The sequence below is a fragment of the Cervus elaphus genome, chromosome 18, assembly GCF_910594005.1.
Source record: "Cervus elaphus chromosome 18, mCerEla1.1, whole genome shotgun sequence".
Classification (NCBI taxonomy): Eukaryota; Metazoa; Chordata; class Mammalia; order Artiodactyla; family Cervidae; genus Cervus; species Cervus elaphus.
Genome location: NC_057832.1, coordinates 113,071,943 through 113,084,979, shown reverse-complemented (window position 1 = coordinate 113,084,979; position 13,037 = coordinate 113,071,943). Strand labels below are relative to the sequence as shown.

The 13,037-nt window shown below is 47.1% G+C and overlaps 1 protein-coding gene across 1 annotated transcript in view; it reads right to left on the bottom strand.

Annotated features, from left to right (window-relative positions):
* The window catches only part of ARHGEF5 (Rho guanine nucleotide exchange factor 5), a 28,356-nt gene extending 22,455 nt beyond the window's left edge, over positions 1–5,901 (bottom strand). Inside the window, exon 1 of the mRNA XM_043871990.1 lies at positions 5,772–5,901. The gene's annotated coding sequence lies outside the window, so the exon portion shown is untranslated. The remainder of the gene's footprint in view (positions 1–5,771) is intronic.
* Positions 5,902–13,037: the final 7,136 nt, after the last annotated feature.

Here is a 13,037-nt window from a genome sequence, read left to right as displayed (position 1 = left end):
TACCCTTTCTTGTTATTTGTGAGACTACATTTTTTCCTCTTAAGTTTTCCCCAACCCTCTAACTGACTCATTGGAACTGACTCATTGGAAAAGACCCTGATACTTGGAAAGGCTGAAGGAGGGGGGAGAAGGGAACGACAGAGGATGAGATAGTTGGATGGCATCAACGACTCGATGAACATGAGTTTGAGTAAGTTCCGGGAGCTGGTGATGGACAGGGAAGCCTGGCATGCTGCACTCCATGGGGTCACAAAGAGTCGGACACGACTGAGTGACTGAACTGACAGACTGACTGACCGAACCCTCTATCTGGGTCACTGTGCTCCTCTTTGTAGCACCTATCAACTAGAGTTCACTTTATTTCTCCTTTGTAGCATTTATGCAATTATGTAGTTATGTGTGTATTTTAGTTTATCATCAATCTCAAACAATGAGCTTCACAAGATCAAGAACAACATCTGTTTTGCTCAATTGTCTATACCTAGGACAGCCGACTCACTGGAAAAGACCCTGATGCTGGGAAAGATTGAAGGCAAAAGGAGAGTAGGCCATCAGAGGATGAGATGGTTGGATGGCATCACCAACTCGATGGAAATGAACTTGAGCAAACTCCAGGAGATAGCGAGCAGCAGGGAGGCCTGGCGAGCTGCAGTCCATGATGAGGTCACAAGGAGTCAGACACGACTTAGCAACTGAATAACAGGACATAATACCTGGCCCATACTAAGCGCTCAGTAAATATTTTTCCATGATAGAATAAAATGCTTGTTTCTCTCCTAGCCGACATTTCCCATATTTAATCGAGCAGTAACTCCTCTGGATCCTTTCTCCTAAATCTCACTCAAGTCTGTGCACTTTACTCCATCTCCACTGCTAGAGTCTGGTCCATGCAGCTGCCCTCTCGTACCCAGGGCACTGCAGCTGGCCGCTGGCCTCCACACAGCTTCTCTCGCCCTCTTTCCGAGGCATTTTCTCCTTAGTGCCTGAGTGATCAAAAGCCCCACTTCTGGTTAAATTTATTCAGTAGTCTCTAACTATTGGGGTGAAACCCAAATATACATCGTGGGTAACATGCCCTCCACAACCTGGCCTCTGTCTTCCCTCCAGCAGCATCCTCGTCGGTCACCACCTCCCCCATCCCACTGGCTTCCCAAGCCTTCAGCTCTGCTTCCTGTCACCTGTAGGCCTTCACAGGTGTGGCTCTGCTACCTGGAGTCCTCTTCTCCTGCCCAGAGGACACTTAACTACTTCTTTCACACTTGGAGTTACGCATGTAGTGTCTATTTTCTGGGCCAGACCATGAGCTTCATGAAAACATAGATGCCGCTATGTTAACTGTTCAATTCCTTCTTCCCGAAGCTTAGCTGGCCCTCAACAAAGATTTACTGCACGGATAAAGGAAGGAAGAACACAGACTTACAAGAATGTTGTCCAACTTTTAGTTCTGCCTTTTTCGTATCTTGCTAATTTTAACATAATTGTAGAAATAATGTAGTTGAACTTTTTTTTTCTTATTTTCAGAAAGGGGATAATATATACCGTTTGCAAAGAGTTCTAATAAAGATTAAAGAAGGCAACATAAAAAATGAGGGAAAAAAGAAAAAATGAAGGAAAAAAAAAAGGATTGGTAACACTGATGGTAGCAGAAATGTCAGGAATTGTATGTATTTTGGGAGAAAGCAAGTGTAAGAGACAAATATAGGATTTATGAGCACGATGGACTTTTGGAGACACACAGAAAATTTTGCCTAATCTACAGATGAGGAAACTGAAAGTCAGCTAACCTTCAAGTTTCCTGAGTACAGGTGAACTCAAAACATGGTCTCCTGACTTCAGTCTACCATGAGCAACCGGAAGTCCAGTTGTAAGAAAGCTGGCCGGTCACTAGTCTAGAGGAGACCCTGGGGCCATATAGAACTCACAGCTCCACCTGGACTCATCCTTCCCTGTCTGGTCCAAGCTTAGAGAGGAAACCCACTACCCCCAATGCCAGCTGTCTTGCTGAGATATTGCATGTGCATAGACACTCACATAAGCACACACATGCACGCACACACACAAAACACTAAACCACCCTTGCAGATTCTATGGGGGACAGCCTGACATAACCAAACATGTCCCTAGCCACCCTGCAGCTGTCACATGTGACAAGCTCCTGGTCACTTCACACAGATACCATCTCTATGGGCTAAAGGGCCATGTCTAACACAAGCATACTGTGTACAAGGGCTTTTGTGTCCTTTTCCAGTTAATTGACACAGTGCGTGATTTGCCCCCGACATTCAGCCTAAGTACAAAACACTATAATCACTACGGACGATCCTGCTGTGACGTGACCCTCTTCTCCCAACCGCACATTAAATAATATACTTGCTCACCATAAACACGTTCTAAAACTTGGCTCCTACCTGCCTAAGGAGACCCTGTGATTAAATCTGTAGTCTCGCCTCCCTGACATGGGTATTGTCCCGGTCCTATATCCATACACAGGTTTCCCTGATGGCTCCATGGTAAGGAACCTGTCTGCCAGTGCAGGAGACGTAGGTTCGATCCCTGGGTGGGGAAGATCGCCTGGACAACCCATTCCAGTATTCTTGCCTGGGAAATCCCATGGAGAGAGGAGCCTGCTGAGCTACAGTCCATGGTGCTGCATAAGAGTCTTAGCGACTAAACAACAACAGACCCAAACACTGTCATGTCCTCAAAACAAGCAGCCTCTAAATACATAAGCGTGTTTCTGCTACATTCAGGTTGTATCTACGGACAGTATGTGCTGGACGAACATCTTCAGTTCCACTCTGGTCACGTAGTGCATGTCGGTCTCCCACTGACACTATTGCTAATACCATCTTTACCCCGTTGGCATTACTGGTGGTCAGCGGCTCAGCCCGCATATGCCTATTCTTGGTTCTGTGCTATAATCCTATGGGAATCAGGCATTACAAACCAAGAATGTGACAGAGCTAAAGGAAATCTGTAAAACGTGGTTTCATTCACATAAAGGCATCAAGAGAGAGATTTTTTTGCACTTCCCATTATCTTAGAGCCAGTGCCTCATGGCTTTCTGCACTGGGGGTGAATGATCATTTTTATCCGAGCCAGGCAAGGACAGAGCATAGCACCACAGTGACCTGGTCTTCCTCCAGGCCAGGGTCATTGTTGCATCTCCTGCCCCTGTTCACATGTGACTTCTTTCAGGACAAAACTCCCAGTCACCCCAATGACAGTGTGCGACGGAACTCAGCCTCCCCTGTAGAGCCCCCAATACCTTAGCTCTGGTCTATTTCAACTCACCAGATGTGAATTTGTATTTCAAAGATATCCCTCCTCCTCACCTGCACCCCTCATCACACGACTGCTTCTTCAGTCCAACACCAAGTGCCAAGTGTACTTTTGAAGACCATGCTTCCTGGATTTTCCAGCAGTCTCAAATATCCTGACTTACACCCAAATCACTGAAGTACTCTCGCGATTACAGTACTTCTGCATTTACACTGTGTCATCTATGTTCTATTTTAGGAAAATACCCACCAAATCAAAAGATATGTTCTCATTTTGCTTTCAAAAATAAGACCCATACATGGATGCCTTTATTCACTGTTTGACATTACTGCCTTCGATGCTACATCAAAATAAGAATAGCTTTCTGGACCACTAACTGCTAAGACCTGTGTCCTATCTATTTGAAGAAGGTAGAACCCCCATCATTGAAGTGAAAAACTGTAATAAACACCTCTATTTCCTAATGTCTAAAAATATCACATCATCCACTGCTTTGTAGCATTTACACTGTGTCATCTATATTCTATTTTAGGAAAATACCCACCAAATCAAAAGGTATGTTCTCATTTTGCTTTCCAAAATAAGATCCATAGATGGATGCCTTTATTCACTGTTTGACATTACTGCTCTAGATGCTACATCAAAATAAGAGTAGCTTTCTGGACCACTAACTGCTAAGACCTGTGTTCTACGTATTTGAGGAAAGCCCCACCATCCAAGTGAAAGCTGTAATAAACACCTCTATCTATTCCCTAATGTCTGAAAATACCACATCATTCACTGCTTTGTAGCCCCAGGGGGCTTACACAGACCATCACTAGTGGTAATGCTAACACGGAGCCCACAAACCCACCAGTGGCCCTGGTGCCATCCACATAGAAGTGTGAGTGACCTGTTTGTGTCCCTAACATAGACCCTGATGGTCACCTTGTTGACATTGTACGTGACCAGCTCCAGTTCACTCCACAGACATGGTGAGTGACTCACCGCTGTCTGCACCAGATGCTGTAAATCATCTGCTTGGGTCTACACCACTTGAGTAACCCCGATCCCGTCCTTATCCACACCACAATGCGACTGACCGCTCCAGACACCACGAATGACATATTCCTTGTCTATCCCACAAACACTATGCTTAATGAGGCCGCAGACAACCCCAGACAGACCACACTGTGGGCAGCCATACACTCCAGGAACCCCGAAATGATAAAGACTCTTGAGTAAGAACCACTGTATCCTTCTGATAAGAGATTCCTCCTCCCACCTCCTGCCTTCTCTTTCTGCCCCACCAGGACAATGACCTACATTCCTCCTGCGGGACACTCTCATTTGATTGATGCCCCACATCCCTTACCCTCCCCAGCCCCCCAAGAACCCTCTCCATGGACATGGTTCCAGTTTCAGGCCCACAGACTGGTGAACAGATGATCCCCATTTTGCCAGGGCCCGGGGTAGGGGGGTAGGGCGGTGGGGAGCTAAACCAGGAAGTCTGAACAAGAAGCCACATCAGGAGCTCTTTAGTCAGGGGCTGGGAATTCTGGAGCCGCCAAGGATGCAAGACCCTGGGCAGCAGTAGGGGAACAGAAGGGGACAAAAGATAGAAAAGTCACCCTCCCTCCCTTGTCTGTCGGACACACCCTTCCCCTCAATCTGACAACAGTCCTGGCCAGAGTTCACGTCTAGGCAGACAGGAGGGCAAATCTGGCTTGGGAACCCCAGATTCAGGAAGGCGAGCAGGGGCTTAGATCTGAGAATCGAGGTACGGAGTTGGGAGGGATGCTCAGAATCGGGGCTCAGAAGGGTGTTCTAGCACCCCCGCCCCCACCCCAGCTCTGAACAGCTCCCTTCCTACCTCGCCCGGCTCTGAAGGCAATGCTGGGATCCGCAAGAAGCTTTGGGAGCCCTCCCCGGGTGTGAGGAAGCAGGGGAGGGGGGCAGGGCGCGAGCCCTTGTTTATAGGTTGAGGCACCTCCTCGGCTCCCAGCGAAGAGCTTAGACACACACACATAGGCGAGTCCACATGCAGATAAGCGAAGGAAGGCCTGGCCCGAGTGGGAAAAAGGAGACAGCAAAACACCTCCAGGGACGGCGTCCGTCCACAAAGGGAATCTCGGCTACACCTTATTACAGGAGCGGGCTTTCCCCAGGGCCTGGACTTGGAAGAAAGAGCCCTGATTACCGGCCCGCGCAACATCTTAGGGGCAGGGTGCCCATTTCCGAGGCGGGGACCAGGCCGGAAGCAAAGTTTTCCAGGCAGGAGCCCTTCCTCCCGCTTCTCTCCCCTCTCCCAGGTCCAGGTGCTCGGGCCCCGCACCCCATCCCCGCCACCTGCCCGGCGCGCTGCCCCCCACTTTCTGGAGCCCGCGCCCCGGGAGCCAGCGGGGGCTGCTCCCAAGGTGAAGGCCTCGATTCCGGGGCTTCCCGCCCCTCCCTTCCCCTCCGCCGGGGCGCCACAGCCGCCCGCCCGGAGCCGGGCACCGGGCACCCACCTGGGTCAGTGTCACATGCTGTCCGGGCGCCCCCCCGCGTCCCCTCGGGTCCCCCGCCGGCCGGCCGTCCCCAGCGCAGGCCCCGGCCGCCCCGCCCGGCCGGGAGGGAGGGATCTGGTTCTCCTCGGAAGTTTCAGGTGAGGAAACCAGGGACACACCTTCCTGGGGGAGGGCCGGGGCCGGTCCGCGCCGCGGCCTCATTGGTGTGAAGGCAGCGCCCGCGTCAGAGCTGGGAAGTGCCGGCCGGGCCGGGACGGGAGCCCGGGGCCGGGCGGGGAGCCCGGGGCCCGCGGGCCGGCCCGAGGGCGTGGGAGCGGAGAGCGGACAGCGGGGCCTCCCCTGGGCCGGCTAGGTCTCTCAGATCTGCCTGGTGTTTCTTCTCCCGGTGTTTCTCCAGGTCTTTACCTGAGCTGGCCCCAGACCACCCCCACCCCCTACTTCGGTGATCTTTTTTCTGCTGATGCTCACCTCTTGGCCAGTCTGTGTCTCTTGAGTTTTTCTGTGTTCGTCTGTATTTGAGTCTTTATCATCAGGCCTCAAGGTTAATTTCTCTTCCTTGATGACTACCAGTCTCTTCCTACATGAGGAAGGGTGTATTCCAGCTCCTTTTTCACTTTTCTGCCTGCACTCCTGCCCCCCAACCCTCAATCCCCCAGTCCCCCTTCTCTCCCTTTCCTCCTGGCTCTTGACTCCCTAGGAGGCCATCTCTCCCAATGCCAGGCCTCTCCAAAATAGCTTGTCCGGGTCTTTCCTCTTTGTATGATCTGAGTTCACATCTCCCAGGACGTGGGCTCCTTCTGGCTTCTTCCCAGGACAAGTATGTGTGTTGGTATGTAAGTATCTAGCCTGTATCTCAGGCCTGTGCATTTTCTCCTGCCTATATTTTTTTCCTCTGATATTTTCAGGGACACTTTGTGTTTTCTTGGTCTCTGAGACCAAGGTTGAGTGGGTCTACCTTTATGCATCTTCACAGACTTCAGGGAGGACTTCCTTGGTAGCTAGCTCAGCTGGTCTGTCTGAAATACAGGAGACCTGGGTTCAATCCCTGGGTTGGGAAGATCCCCTGGAGAAGGGAACTACTACCCACTCCAGTATTCTGGCCTGGAGAATTCCATGGATTCTATAGTTCATGGGGTCGCAAAGAATCAGACTCAACTGAATGACTTTCACTTTCACAGGCTTCAGGGAACCCATAACATTCTATGATGTAGTTCCCTATGCAGCTGGTAAGAATCCCTCATGTAGGGGACGGAGATTTTTGGTATGTTCATTTCAATTAGAGCATCCCTAACCTCACTCATTACTCCAGGGGTTTCCATGATGAAATAAGTCATGCATGTTAAGTTGTTTCAGTCATGTCTGACTCTGTGTGACCCGCTAGACTGTAGCCTGCCGTTCCCCTCTGTCCATGGAATTCTCCAGGCAAGAATACTGGAGTGGGTTGCCATGCCCTCCTCCAGGGGATCTTCCCCACCCAGGGACTGAACCTGCGTCTCCCATGGCTCCTGCGTTGGCAGGTGGATTCTTTACCACTAGCGTCACTTGAGAAGGTAAGTAGAATCTTAATGGGCTTTCGGACTGTTTTGTTCTTAGGACTGCCATGGTCTATGAGCCCAACAGCTAGCTGGTTAGACCATTTCCAGATTACTGTGCCCATTGACTACTGCACTGATCCCAGCTGACCAGGCCGACCAGCATTGGAACAGGCTTTAGGACAGAATGTCACTTGGTCTCTTCTCCAGTAGGGTCCTGATACCTCTCTATAGTTAATGAATGTGCTGCTTTGGCTGTATTACTCTGAGAAGTTAAGCCCTCAGTAGTCCAGAAAGAAGTCTTTAACCTGCTCTGAGCTGCAGTGTAAGGTGTGGGTGGACATGGGGAAAACCAGGACTCAGAGTTAAGGTAAGCATAGGCCTCTCACTTGCCATAAGCTCAGCAAGAGGATAAGATTGGGGAGTGCAGTTAGTCGAAAAGTTTAAGCTAGAACTGTCTATTTCTCAACTAGGAGAGAGAATTCAGTCCAGAGTGTGAGCTAGCCCTTGATTTCTAATGGCTGAGCCGAGCCAGTTGGATCCTGGGCAGAAGTGACTGATCTCTGCTGTTTTGTCCTATCTCCTGGGAGTGGGTAGTATAGTCAGAGGTGCTGGGACTGCCTTCTTCTTTTCTTCTTTTTTAATCTTTTGGCTGCGCCATGTGGCACGTGGGATGTAGGATCTTATTTCCCCAACTAGAGATCAAACTCATGCTCCCTGCACTGGAAGCACAGAGTCTTATCACTGGACCACCATGGAAGTTCCTGGCACTGCCTTCTAAACCAGCCTGATTATCCTTCCTGCTCCCCTCTGGCTTCCCTTGGTTCCCGTTCTAGCCCTTCATCTTCTCTTAATCTTCTCACCCCTTCATCTTCTCAAGCCTCAGAGACTTGACCTTCTCTTAATCTGCCAACTTTGACCTATTGGCGTTTTTGGTTTTTTTTCTTAAGTCACTACCCTTGAGTCAGTGATCTTGAGGTCACTGAGAGTTAGGCATACAAGGCTTGACCTGACTTTTCAACTAGTAGTTAAGATATAGGAAAGCTGAAAATTACCACTTAGGGAGTTGATTCTCCCCATGGAGCAACCCTGTCTGCAGGGTGTTTACAATGTGGGAATCATCCAGCACTCCAGTTTTCTCTTCCCTTCACTTTGCATAGTGTTCTTCTTCTTTTTTTTTTTTTTCTTTTCCATGTTCTTGGTGAGTGGGCTTCTTAATAAGGCCTGTCATCCTATTCCAAGATCTTGATATTTTGCTTGGGCCATTTCCTCTACAAAGGACCAGAGACGAGAGAGAATGATACAGTAGAAAGAGGATGGAATTTAGATTCAGATACGGGTGGATTTGAATCCCACCCTCACCACTTTCCAGTGGTTCAGCAGGTAAAGAATCCACCAGCAAAGCAGGAGATACAAGAGACACCGGTTCAGTCTCTGGGCCAAGGAAGATCCCCTGGAGAAGGAAATGGCCAGTATTCTTGCCTGAAAAGTTCCATGGACAGAAGAGCCTGGTGGGCTACAGTCCAGTGGGTCGTAAAGACTCAGACATGACCGAGAACACACAGCAGAGATCACCACTTACTTAATGCAAAAATTTGGCATTATTAACCTTCCTGTGCTTCCACTTTGTCTTTCTAGGCTTCGTTTTACTACTGTCTTATGTGGGGAAACTAATATTTAATAATACCTGCCTCCCTAGGTTGTTGTGGTGATTCACTAAGCTAATATATAGAATCACCTTAGTACAAGGGTAGAAGGTGATTGACATGGGCTGGTTCCCTTTCCTAACAGTGCCTGACAGTTATGCACGTTGAATGAATACATTTACAATGAGAAAGCGAAAAGATCTGGGAAAGGTAAACTAATTCAAAAATAAAGTTATTTTAAAAGGAGAGATGTATTCAATGGGGGGAAAAAAAGGTTCTGGATTTGGGGAAGGTGGTGCATTTTAACTGGAGTCAGTGCCTTTGAGATCCAGCACGGTGTAGGAAGGACAGAGAACTGTCCTGTGTAGTTCTAGGTTTTGAGAGCAAAGGGATTATTATAGTGACCTTTTGAAGCAGGAACTTGTCGGATTTCTCCCCTGGGCTGTCCCTGACCTGACCAGATGTCCTCCCAGTCCCACGTTCTGTGGCCCCACGCTCTGTGGCCCCCCACTTAGTTAAATGACCCTCCGCTCATCCAGGATCCGTTCTTCCTATACTTCTCTGGCCTTTTCGATTCTGCTTTTTACTTGATCCCCGACCCACCTTTGAATGATTTTGAACTCAGTTCTTTTCTTAATTTGACCAATGGTGGTCTCTCCATCTTTCTCCTTTAAATCCACCCTGACTTGACCAGTGTGGTTCTTAACTATCCTGTTCTATTCTGATGAACATGTTTTTCTTTCTCTCCCTTGGTTTCCCTTTATTTCTTTTCTGAAACTTTGCACATTGGCTATAGCCTTAATGTAATGCTATTCAAGGTATAAATAGTGATTGCCTACACTTTTTTTCCCCTTCATTTACTTAGTATGTATTTTTTTTAAGAACTCAATATACAAAAACCAACTCTCTGCCCCCAGAAGAACTCTCAATCTAATTGAGGAGAAACAAGTAGCAAATAAGGATGACAGAGTGTGAGGAGTATTATGTTGGGATCTCCACAAAGTGTGATGCAGGCATAAAGGAGAGACTACTGCTTGGAGAGCAGGAAAAAGCTTCATGGATAAGATGACGTTTGAGTTGACTTGTCTTTAAAAAGTATTCTGTTTCATGGTGGAGAGGAGGAAAGGCATACCAATAGCGGGAATGGAATATGCCAAAATAGTAGCATAAGCCCCAGGGAAGCCCCTTTCACCATGAAGTGTGGTAAAGAATTAGCAGAAAAGAAAAAGAAAAAAGAAGTGGTAACTATGTAAGGTGATGAACGTTAATAAGCTGCATTGTGGTCATCATTTCATAATGTGTATGTATATTGAAACATCAAGTTGTGTACCTTAAACATATACAACTTTAATTTGTCCATTATCCTCAATAAAACTGAACAAAACCCTTTAGAGGAGCCCCATCTCTGGAAGCATAAAGTCCAAATTCAATAGCCTGTATGACCTTTAAGATCCTTCATGGTTTGACCTCACACTCTCCCTAGGTCTCTAGAGGTTCACAGTTCTTGAAATTTTACCTATAGGTATTTTTAGCTTGGGCACATATATCACAGGATAATATTAATATATAGGCCTCTGCATCTTATTTGGGCTTCCTCAATGGCTCAGCGGTAAAGAATCCACCTGCAATGCAGGAGACACAGGAGATACAGGTATCTCTGAGTTGGGAAGATCCCCTGGAGGAGGGGGATAGCAGAGACATTACTTTATCAACAAAGGTCCGTCTAGTCAAGGCTATGGTTTTTCCAGTGGTCATGTATGGATGTGAGAGTTGGACTATAAAGAAAGCTGAGCACAGAAGAATTGATGCTTTTGAACTGTGGTGTTGGAGAAGACTCTTGAGAGTCCCTTGGACTGCAAGGAGATCCAACCAGTCCATCCTAAAGGATATCAGTCCTGGGTGTTCATTGGAAGGACTGATGTTGAAGCTGAAACTCCAATACTTTGGCCACCTGATGCGAAGAGCTGACCCATTTGAAAAGACCCTAACGCTGAGAAAGATTGAGGGCAGGAGGAGAAGGGGATGACAGAGCATGAGATGGTTGGATGACATTCACCGACTCAATAGACATGGGTTTGGGTGAACTCCGGGAGTTGGTGATGGACAGGGAGGCCTGGCGTGCTGTGGTTCATTGGGTCGCAAAGAGTCGGACACGACTGAGTGACTGAACAACAACCTGGGAGGAGGAAATGGCAACCCACTCCTGTATTCTTGCCTGGGAAATCCCATGGATAAAATACCTGGAAAATAATACCTGAGAATGACCACATCTTTCCCTAGAATGGTTACAGTGTGTTTTATTCATTTGTAAATAATATACAAAGTGAAAGTGAAGTCGCTCCATTGTGTCCAACCCTTTGTGACCCCTTGGACTGTAGCCTACCAGGCTCCTCTGTCCATGGCATTTTCCAGGCAAGAATACTGGAGTGGGCTGCCATTTCCTTCTCCAGGGGATCTACCTGACCCAGGGATTAAACCCAGATCGCCCTCATAGTAGGCAGACTCTTTACCATATGAACCACCTGGGAAGTCAAATAATATACATGTACTTTATAATATAGAAAATGGACATTTAAAATAATGAGATGAAAATAAATATAATGAAAAGTTCTAATATTTTCATCCCATTCTCCAAGTAGATCCACTGAGCATCCTGCTGTGGATATCCTTTCATTCCTTATAGAAAGAATGGGATCAATATTTCCTTGGTTGGACCTCAACTCTTAGATTTTACCATCTCCAATAGTTAGTCTACAAGCAGAGTCACCCTTTTCAACCCAAGTAGGCACTCTCATTCAATTATTTAATTTCCTCAATTATTCAACATAATATTTGTTGTGTTTCCATTTTGTGCAAGGCATTGAATAAGAGGCTGGGGATATTATGGTCCACATAGTTCTTACCATGTCAGTTTATACTGTTGTTCAGTCGCTAAGTCGTGTCTGAACAGTATGGAAAGGCAAAAAGATATGACACTGGAAGATGAGTCTCCTAGGTTGGTAGGTGTCCAATATGCTACTGGAAAAGAGTGGAGAAATAGCTCCATAAAGAATGAAGAGGCCGGGCCAAAGTGGAAACAACACTCAATTGTGGATGTGTCTGCTGGTGAAAGTAACGTCCAACGCTATAAACTCCATGAATTAAGGTAAATTGGATGTGTTCAAGCAGGAGACGGCAAGAATGAAGGTCGACATCTTAGGAGTCAGTGAACTAAAATGGACTGGAATGGGTGAATTTAATTCAGATGACTATTATGTCTACTACTGTGGGCAAGAATCCCTTAAGAGAAATGGAGTAGCTCTTGTAGTTAATGAAGGAGTCTGAAATGCAGTACTTGGATGCAATCTCAAAAACAACAGAATGATCTCAGTTTGCTACCAAGGCAAACCATTCAACATTGCAGTAATCCAAGTCTCTGCCCCAACCACTAATGCTGAAGAAGCTGAAGTTGAAGGGTTCTAAGAAGACCTACAACACCTTCTGGAACTAACACCGAAAAAAAAAAAAAAAAATGTCCTTTTCATAATCAGGAATTGGAATGCAAAAGTAAGACGTCAAGACATACCTGGAGTAACAGGCAAATTTGATCAGCTTATGTTACGACAGTGCATAAACAGTAAACAAGTGATTACTTAATAGCTATTATAATTTTAATTGGCGCAGAAAGTTTATATGTTTAACTTAAGGCAATAAGTCTGGAGTTGGAGAAATCAATCATTTGGGAGTAAGATTTCAGCTGACTCTGAAGGATGGATAGAAATGAACTAGGCAAACAGGATGGGGCAGAGGGTTTCAGGAGGAGGTGAAGGATTTGAAAATGCAAGGCCGGAAGGTCACTGGCTTATTTTAGGAACTGAACAAAAGCTAAGAGTGTTTCAGATCTAGAGGATGGGGGGGAGGGACACTGGCACATAATGAAACTATGATGTGAGTGGAGACCAGAGATCCTGGGGAGCCTGGCTGGACCACAGTTAGGATCTGAGTCATTATCCTGAGGGCAGGGGAAGCCATTGAAGGATCTAAAGCAGGGATTAAGGGCCAGATCTGCATCTCAACAGGGTCACTCAAGAGTATAACAAATTGCGACT